Here is a 10,666-nt window from a genome sequence, read left to right as displayed (position 1 = left end):
CAGTGACCCAGTTCCCATCAGTGGGTGGGAATCAGAAAGCTGTCCCAACCAGGCAGGGCTGCCCTCTCTCCCTTGTCCTCCATGTGTGTTGTATTGGACCTTTTCCTCAATCCCATCACCCAGGATGGGGGAGTGTGAGGGGGGATGGTCTCAGGCTGTGGAGGCACTGAGGTGAAAATCTCCCTGCACATAGACACCATCACTGTCTCCAGCTTGGATTCACTGTCAGTGTAAAGACTGGTTTATATCTCTGACCAGTTCAAACTGGCCTCAGGAACCGACATAAATCAAAGTAAGAGTGAGGGCCATGTTCTTTGGAAACTGGCTTGAGAGGTCCTTGTCCCCTTCACTGTCAGGGGAGACATCTTGAAGATGCAGGGAATTTTGTTCCGAGAGACCGGGGTATGTGCTAAAACTGAGAATGAGTCGCTCTTGTCAAAGTGAAACAGAGCGTGTAAAAGGAACACTCCCTCTCGGTTATGGGTAAGAAGCTGGTCATTATGTGTGGTGTGTTCTCAGTGTTCCTGCCCTTACAGCAGCTCTGGGATGCTCCTCACTCCCACATCACCGCAGTCACCCAGGCTCTCTTCCTTCTTACTGGGAGGACACAGACGTGCTGTGTTCACTGGGATATGATGTACAAACCTCTTGAAGGGGGAGCAATGGACCCAACATCTTCTATTCATGCTAATGTACGACCTCCAACATGGACTCTTAACTTGTTAAATAGCCTTTTGTATATTACCTCATCAAATGCCTCCTGGAAATCCAAATATATTATATATTACATCCCCTTTATCTATCCTGCCTGTTACCTCTTCAAAGAATTCCTGTACATTTGTCAGGCATGATCCCTGCTTGATGAAGCCGTGCTGATTCTGATTGGTCACACTGTGTATTTCTAAATACTCTGATTTACGTCCTTTATAATAGACTCTAAGTTTTCCCAAAAGCAAATGTTCAGTTAACTGATCTATAATATGTTTTTTTGCTCTCTGCCTTTTTTGAACAAAAACGTTCTTTGACAGTTTTCCAACTCTCTGTACATCTTCAGAATTAAAGAATTCCTGGAAGATGTGCATCCTCTATCGTTGTGACTTCTTTTAATATCCTAAGATGCATCCTATCACATCCATGGTACTTATCAGCCTTTCGTGCCATGAGTTTCCTCTCATGATATTTACTGTATTTATTTCTTCTCTTCCTTTTACTCCTTGAATATTTAGTCACTTTGGATGCTAATAATGTCTTCCACTGTGAAGACTGATGGAAAGTTTTTCTTCAGCTTGTCTGCTATTTCCTCGTTCTTCAATTTTTTGTCCCCATCCTCATTCTCTAAGGGCCCGATGTTTGCTTTGGCCTATCCCCTCTGTTTTATATATTTAGAGAAGCTTTTGCTCTCCATCATGGTATGACTTTCAATTTCACCATGAAAGTTTTATTTTCTCCCTCTTTATTTTTTATCAACCATTTTTAGTTGGACTTCAAAACTTTTCCAATCATCTGGCCTGATGTTTGCTGCATTGTATGTATTTTCTTTGATTTGATCTTGAACTTCTCTTTCCTAGAATCCTTTCTGATTGATTGATTGGTTTATTTTTACATGTACCTGAGTGCAGTGAAAAGTTTTGTTTACAAGCAGTACAGGTAGATCATAGTAAACAAGGACATATCGATCACAGAGTGACAAAAAGAACTTAGACAGAGGCCCACAGGTTACGTCGCACAGGGCCCTTTGATGATGTTGGTAGCCTTTCTGCAGCAGCGAGCCGTGTAAATGGAGCCCATGGATGGAAGGTTGGCTTCCGTGATGGTCTGGGCTGTGCACACCACCTTCTGTAGTTTCTTATAGTCCTGGGCAGAGCGGTTGCCATTACAGACCATTATGCACCCAGGCTTTCAATGGTACATCTGCAAAAGTTGGTGATAGACCTTATGGACATGCCAAATTTCCTGACCCACCTGAGGAAGAAGAGGCGTTGTTGTGCCTTTTTGTCCGTGGCATCTAAATGGGGAGCCCTGCACAGGTCATCGGTTGATAGAATCCCGAGAGTGTGGAAACAGGCCCTTTGGCCCAACAAGTCCACACCGACCTTCAGGGCATCCCACCCAGAGCTATCCCCCTATAACCCACCTAATCTACACATCCCTGAACACTATAGACAACTTAGCATTGCCAATCCCCCTAACCTGCGCATCTTTGGACTGTGGGAGGGAACCGGAGCACCCGGAGGAAACTCACACAGACACGGGGAGAATGTGCAAACTCCACACAGACAGTCGCCCGAGGGTGGAATCGAACCCAGGTCCCTGGCGCTGCGAGGCAGCAGTGCTAACCACTGAGCCACTCCTAGGAACTTGATGCTCTCCATCCTCTCAACCTCAGCTCCGTTGCTGCAGATTGTGGCATGTTCTCCTCTTTTCTTCCTGAAGTCAATGATCAGTCAATTTCTCATTGAGATATGTCTTTGCTGGACCCATGAACTATTTTCTTCACTGCCTATCACTTTTCCTCAATTGTCTTTGCTGCTAAACTCCTTTCCCAGTCCACTCCAGTCAACTCTGCCTTCATTCCTTTGTAATCATCCTTATTTAAGCTCAATACTTCGGATTCCAAACTAACTTCCTCTTTGTCAAACAGAATGCTACATTTTATGATATTATGGTCACAGTTTCCTTGGGGACATTTTACTCTGCCATCATTTATTCAGCCTGCCTCATGACACATCACCAGATCTTAAAAAAAAGCCCTGATGCCTGGTTGGATCCATAACATATTGTTTGAGGAAACTGCCCTGAATCCTTTTTCATGACTATCTCTCCCAATCTCACATCACATTCTAATGATGATTAAAGTCATCCATGATTAATGTACTTTTTTACATGTGCTCAGTATCTCCTAATGTTCTCTGTCACACCATGTAGCTACTTCTATGGGACCTATCAGAGTTACTCCTATCAGAGTTTTCAACCTGTGTTTATTTCTTGCTCGTATGGATTCTACATCTTCTGACCCAAGGTCATTTCTTGCTATTGTGCTTATTCCATCCTGTAAAAACATTATTATCCCACCACCTTTTTCTTCCTGCTTACCCTTTTGAAAAGTCACACACACTTGAATATTTAGTTCCCAGCTTTGATCTCCTTGTAATTGTTGTCTCCATAATGACTATAAAATCAACGGTCTTATCCCGTATTTGTGATGTTCATTCAATTGTTCTGAATACTACGTGCATTCCAGAGGAATTAATTTTGCCCTTTTACCATTTTTTCTCCCTATGGCCCCGTTTACTGCTGTTTCTCTATGTCTGTCTATTCCGCCCCTTCCAGCCCCACTCAGGCTATTGTTATCCAAAGAGGAAGCCCGTAATGCTGCCATTTCCTCTTGCTTTTTATACCTGCATTTCACCTCTTCCAAACCCTTCCCCTGTCTAATCAGTGTAAAGCTCTCTCTATAGCCCTTGTTATTCGATTCACTGGGACTTTGGTTGCAGCACAGTTCAGGTGAAGCCTATCCTATCAGAACTGCTCCCTCCTATCCCAGTACTGGTCCCAGTGCCCATGAACTGAAACCCATTCCACTCCCACCAATCTTTGAGCCATGGAGCCACAGGGAAATATAAATTGATTTAACTCAACAAGTTGGGAATAAAATGGTGGCATCAATCCCAGTGACCATGAAAATTCTGGATTTTCATAAAAACTCACTTGGTTCGCCAGGGTCCTTTCAGAAAAGAAACCCATTCTCTTTACCTGGTCTCTGACTAGGTTGCACTCCAATTCTCAGAGACAGGACTTACATGTATTTGGAATAACAAGGACTGATTAGGGATAGTCAACATAGCTCTATGTATGGGCAATTGTGTCTCACGAACTTGATTGAGCTCTTTGATGTAGTAACAAAGAAGATTGATAAAGGTAAAGTGATGGACGTTGTCTCTCTGGACTTCAGCAAGGTGTTTGACAGGTTCCACAGGGTAGACTGGTTAGCAAGGTTCAATCACATGGAATCCAGCGAGAGCTAGCCATTTTGATATAAAATTGGCTTGAAGATAGGAGACAGATGGTGGTGGTGGAGGGTTGTTTTTCGAACTGAAGGCCTGTGACCAGTGGTGTGCACAAGGATCGATGCTGGGTCCACTGCTTTTCATCATTTATATAAATGACTTAGACGTGAACATAGGAGATATGTTTACTAAGTTTGCAGATGATACCAAAATTGAAAGTGTTGTGGACCACAAAGGATGCTCTGATGGTTGGTGCGGACTTGTTGGGCCAAAGGGCCTGTTTCCACACTGCACGGAATCTATGATTCTATGATTAGCAAGGAGTTTACCTTGGAGAACAACGAGATTATAATCAAAAGGGCGCTGGACCAAGGAGTGGCAGATGGAGTTTAATTTTTTCAATGTGAAGTGTTGCATTTTGGAAAGGTAAATCAGGGCAGAAGCTTCACATTTGGTAGTAAGGTCCTGGGCAGTGTCGCTGAACAAAGAGATCTTTGAGTGCGGGTTCATATTTCCTTGAAAGAGGGGTTGCAGGGTGACAGGATAGTGAAGAATACTTTTCGTACAGAACAGAGAACATAGAACAGCACATCACAATATGCTTGCCTTTATTGGTCAGTGCATTGAGCATAGGAGTTGGGATGTAATGTTACGGCTGTACAGGACATTGGTTGGTCCAGTTTTGGAATGCTGAATTCAATTCTGATCTCCCTGCTGTAGGAAAGATATTGTTAAACTTGAAAGGGTTCAGAAAAGATTTACAAGGATGTTGCTGGGGTTGGAGGATTTGAGCTGTAGGGAGAGGCTGAATAAGCTGGGGCTTTGTTTTTTTCTGCAGCTTATACAGGTGAGCTTATAGAGGTTTATAAAATTATGAGGAACATGCATAGGTTGAATAACCAATGTCTTTTTCCCAGGGTAGGGGAATCCAAACTGGAGGGCATATGTTTCAGTTGAGAGGGGGAAGATTGAAAAGGGACCTAAGGGGCAAATTTTTCACGCAGAGGGTGGAGAGGGTATGGAATGAGCTGCCTGAGGAAGTGGTGGAGGCTGGTACAATTCCAACATTTAAAAGGCGTCTGGATGGGTAGATGAATAGGAAGGATTTGGAGGGATATGGGTCAAATGCTGGCAAATGGGACTGGATTAATTTAGAATATCCGGTCAGAATGGATGAGCTGGACCAAAGAGTCTGTTTCCGTGTTGCACATCTCTGTGACTCTAACAACAGCGATGTGGTTCATGCTGACCCTCTGAAATTGCTCAAAGCCACTCAGTTTTGTTCTACTTTCTCAAGGGCAGGCAGCGACAGGCAGTAAATATTCACATTGGTAGCAACACCCACATCCCATAAAGAAATAAAACAGTGTCTGCAGACAGTTTCAGTTTTGCAACCAGCACGCTCAGTGTTTTATGTTATCTGCTGAAGAATTGGGCTGCTTTTGAGACAGTGATTTGGTCACAGCACAAAAAGTAATTTTTTTGTCTGGAAGTGAATGGTCATCAGAGATTCAGTGACTGGTTACAGCACAAGTGAGGGCCGTTCAGCTGTTCCAGTCTGTACCAGCTCTCTGCAACAGTAATTCACTGAGTTCCAATCCCTGCTCTTTGCCCATTTCTCTGCAATTTATTTTTATCCTGTTGCCTATCTAATTGCTTTTTGTAGCCACGTCTAATTCTGCATTCCAGATCCTGCTGGCAGAAGCTGTAGGTGTGACGTAGCCCAGTGCCATACAGCAACATGTCAGTTCCCTTGATAGTTCAGTGCTTCCCACTACTTCTCCCTCTGTGCTGGTCAGCAATGCAAGCAGGTCAGCACAAAGTGAGTTAGCGCTGAGGAAATAATGTAAGAGCCATAAGACACATCTTATGTAGATGCGAGAGATGTGTGTATTCCTGTGTGCAGAGTGACCAGGCAGAAGCAATGCAAGTCAAAACTGTCACAAAATTGTCTGCATTGAATTGCATCTGCCATGTGGCCGTTCAACAAGTCTGCTTATAATCTCTTGAGATCTGTTGCTATTTTCCTCTCGTTTACTGCACTTTCAGGTTTTTTGCACCGACATGTTTTGTCTCAGTCCATGTCATTAACGTATTTCAGGAATAGGAATGGCCATTCAACTTTGGGAAGCCCTCGCTCCAGCCTGTAAAATCTCTACTTCCTATAACTGAAATGTGTTCCATCCCTTACTAATGTTGTATTTCTGCTGCCCTCTCATTACTTTAACGATTTGTCTGTGCGCTGACCAGGGATGGTAGGGGGTAGGGGGTCACTGTCTGGGCCAGCAGACCTATTACCCATCCCTAATTGCCCTGGAGGAGTTCGTGGTGAGCTACCTTCTTGGAACCCACTCCTTTTGGAGCAGTTACACCCACAATGCTGTTTGGGAGGGAATTCCAAGGATTTGACCCAAAGACAGTGAAGTAACAGTGATATTGTTCATCGTCAGAATTGTTTGTGGCCTGGAGGTGACCTTGGAAGCCATTATATTTTCAAATTTTCTGAGAAGAACATTGTTCAATTTTTAAGTCATTGTTTGAAAGTGGACAGACAGATCAAGTGAGTTATCCCCATCCATCTCCATGTGACCTCACTAAAAATATCACTTGTGTTGAACCTTCACAAAACTATACTCTCTCTTTATTAGGCCATGTCTGCACAATGGCCATGAATTCTTCATCCAGATATCTTTTCGATTTTTCTGTATTTTTGATCATGGATTTAAATGGAAAAAAGCTGTTTTAAAAACCAAGGACTTTTGAAGAATTGTTGCATTTTTAAAAAGCAGGGAAAGTGGAACTCACTGTAAGTCCTGTTTACACAGCCCCATGTTCGAGCAGGACTAGAAGCTTAGTTTGCAGATGAACTGGAGCCAATGGTTTTGGCTGAATGGAGCTTTGGCTGACAAGTCACTGATTGGTCTGTGGATGAGTGAGTTATCAAGGACAAAGGCCTTCTGCCTGTCAATGACCAGGATAGCTGAACAGCTTGGGTGGTGGGAATGATGTGGCAGAAACAATTGGATTTCTGCAAGGGCAGGAACTGTCTCTTTTCTCTGCTGTAAAAACCAGCAGAAGCCTGAAGAAAGCTGGTTTGTTTCCTTGTCACTGGTTGCTGTGAGCTGTGGCTCTTAACCAGTCAGCCAGAGACTTTATGAGAATGAACTAGCCATGCTGCACATTCTCCAAACAAGTGAAAGTCTCCAGAGAAGCAGGATCAAGGAGCAGCATGCCCTGACAAGCTGAAAGGACCATCTCAGTGAATCCTGTGAAGCAGGACCATTGAACTGTGTTCCCAGGCTTACCCTTCAACCATAACACTCATGTTTTTTTGATGTCTCTGTGTCTTAATGTGTGTGCAGATGGAGTTTTATATGGAGGTTAGAGTTTTAGCCAGAAGATTTACATACACATATCAAAGGTTCACAATTGTTTAGCTGTAGCTAGAATCTATTTATTTGTAAGAAATACTAATTCCTGTTAATTACAGACACCTGGCCCATGCTTTTTGCCAACCTGAGTCTAAAAGACAGATAAACGGGAGAGTTTTGTGTACTTTTACACAATATTGAATTTTATGATAATTCTAGGAATAGCAGGAGTTGATGTCTAGCTCAACACCTTGTAACACAGATCGTTCCAGTACTGTTACAACACTGGCATCTAACCGAATACGTGGAAAATTGTCCAGGTATATCTGTCCACAAAAAAGCAGAACAAATCCAACCCGGCCAATTACTGCTCCATCAGTCTCCTCTCGATCATCAGTAAAGTGATGGAAGGTGTCATCAACAGCGCTGTCAAGCAGCACCCGCTCAGCAATAACCTGCTCAGTGACGCCCAGTTTGGGTTCCGCCAGGGCCACTCAGCTCCTGACCTCATTACAGCCTTGGTTCAAACATGGACAAAGAGCTGAATTCCAGAGGTGAGGTGAGAGTGACAGCCCTTGACATCAAAGCTGCATTTGACTGAGTGTGGCATCAAGGAGCCCCAGCAAAACTGGAATAAATGGGTATCAGGGGAAGTCTCTCCAGTGATTGGAGTCATACCTGACGCGGAGGAAGATGGCTGTGGTTGGTGGAGGTCAATCATCTCAGCACCAGCACATCTCTGCAGGAGTTCCTCAGGGTAATGTCCTTGGCCCAAACATCTTCAACTGCTTCATCAATGACCTTCTCACCATCATAATGTCAGTAGAGGGGATGTTCGCCAACGATTGCACAATGTTCAGCACCAATCGCGACTCCTCAGACACTGAAGCAGTCCGTGTCCAAATGTAACAAGATCTGCACAATATCCAGGAGAGGGGTGACAAGTGGAAAGTAACATTCATGCCAGGCAAATGCCAGGCAATGACCATCTCCAATAAGAGATAATCTACTCTTTGTTTGCTGACATTCAGTGGTATTACCATCACTGGATGCCCCACTATTATTGGGAGATTATCATTGACACAGAAATTGAATTGGACTCACTGTTTAAATACAGTGGCTACAAGAACAGGTCAGAGGCTAGGAATACTGCAGTGGATAACTCGCCTCCTGATTCCCCAAAACCTGTCCATCATCTATAAGGTAAAATTCAGAAATGTGATGGAATATTCCACACTTGCCTGGATGGATGCAGCTCCAAAAACACTCAAGAGGCATGAAACCATCCAGGACAATGTAACTAGTTTAATTGGGACCACATTTACAAGTGTTCTGTCCCTCCACCACCGATGCTCAGTAGCAGCAGTGTGTGCCCGATCTACATGATACTCTGCAGAAATTCACCAATTTTCCTCAGACAACACCTTCCAAACCCACAACCTCTACTATCTATAAGGATAAGGGGCAGCAGACAAATGGGAACATCACCACCTTCAACTTTGCCTCTGTGCCACTCACCATCCTGACTTGGAAATATATTGCTGTTCCTTCACTGTCGCTGGGTCAATATCCTGGAATTCCCTCCCTAATGGCATGTGGCGCTACCTACAGCAGTGGACTGCAGCGGCTCCAAAAGGCAGTTCACCGCCAACTTCTCAGCCAGGGACACCCATGTTCCGTTGTGAAGGAAAAACCAGGGTGGAACATTCAGTCCTCGGGCATCAGGTTTATATCTAATTACAATTAGAAACCTGTGACCAACAACTCCTCAATTTCAAACTTTACATCCTAAACAACATGGAATGAACCTCATATCGACTGGGTTAAGATTCCTCTTATGTATATTGTTTTTCCACTACTCCATTTTATTTAATATTCTCTCATCCAACACTGCAGAACCTTTTCTTCCATCTGCTGTCGGTAAAATCCACTTTCTTGATGAACAATGACAGAAAATACTCACTTCGAAACTCAACCATTTCTTTTCCTTCATCAACAGGTCTCCATTTTGACCCCTTATCAGTTCCACCACTCCTCTTTTATAACCTGTCTACTGTTAATAAACCTATAAAAACTGTTCAGTTCTCTTTTATCTTTCCCAGACCTTTGGACTCCTCATTATGTTCCAGTTTCTCAAAAACAAAAGCTATGCTATGGAACACAGAAGCCTACAAACAGGACGGTGGGCATGGTTCAATCTCAATTATTGGTATGAAATGTGAAAATGTGTCAATGGTCTTGCAGTAAACCTGGAAACAGACAGTCAAACTTGAAACTAAATTCTAAAATCTGACATGACATATTAACTTGAGGCGACCTCCTATTTGGTTCTCTGCTCTGGGAAAAAGCAAACTCTCCGTTGTTATTGCAAGGTGTTTACACTGTTGTTCTTCTCTACCTCCATGTCTTTACTCACTTCGGAATATTTAAAGTATGAAATGTTGTGAATAACATGCCTATGAAGGATGATCTTTTATTTAACACACAAACACCTGCTTAAAACAATCAGCTACTCAAATCTGTCCATTCTATTAGATCATTGGTGATCAACATGCCAACTTCTTACTCACCTTTTTTATTCGTTAATCAATACTTATACCAAGCAAACAAAAACTCAGCCTGGACATTTTATTTTTAACCTTTAATAGCTTTTGGAGAGAGTTCCAGAATTTCACTGCCCTTTTCGTAAAAAGACAACTCCAGTTATCAGAGCTAAATGGCAACTCTATATTGTTGTTAGATCATGTCTACTTCTGGATTCTGATTTCCCGGTGTGTATGTTTATAAAATCCTGATCATTCTAAACATCTCAATCTGCAACCGACTGAAGTCAAGACATTGCAAATCACATTCATGCAACCTTTTCCTCGGGATGTATTGCTCCATGTACTAGCTTCATTCCAGTGAAAAAGCAAAACATATTCAAAAAAAGGCGAGAGGTAAAAAAGGGTAAATGTAGGCTGATTAGCCTAACATCTATTGTTGGAAACATGACAGAAACAGCAGAGTTGGAAAATCATAATCTAATCAAACAGAGTCCGCATGGCTTCATGAAAGGGAAATTGTGTCTGAATAATTCATTCGAGATTTTCAAGGAAGTCTCAACCAGAGTGGATCGAGGGGAAACCATTAATGTGTTATATTTGGACTTCCAGAAGGTGTTCTATTAGGTACCATGCGGTTAAGTTTGGTTTAGCTCAGTTAATTAGACATTTGGTTTGTAAAACAATGTGATGCGTACAATGTGGGTGCAATCCCTGCCCTGGCTGAGGTTACCCTGAAGGACTC

Source organism: Rhincodon typus, chromosome 35, assembly GCF_021869965.1.
Source record: "Rhincodon typus isolate 14 chromosome 35, sRhiTyp1.1, whole genome shotgun sequence".
Lineage (NCBI taxonomy): Eukaryota > Metazoa > Chordata > Chondrichthyes > Orectolobiformes > Rhincodontidae > Rhincodon > Rhincodon typus.
This window is presented reverse-complemented; position numbering follows the sequence as displayed.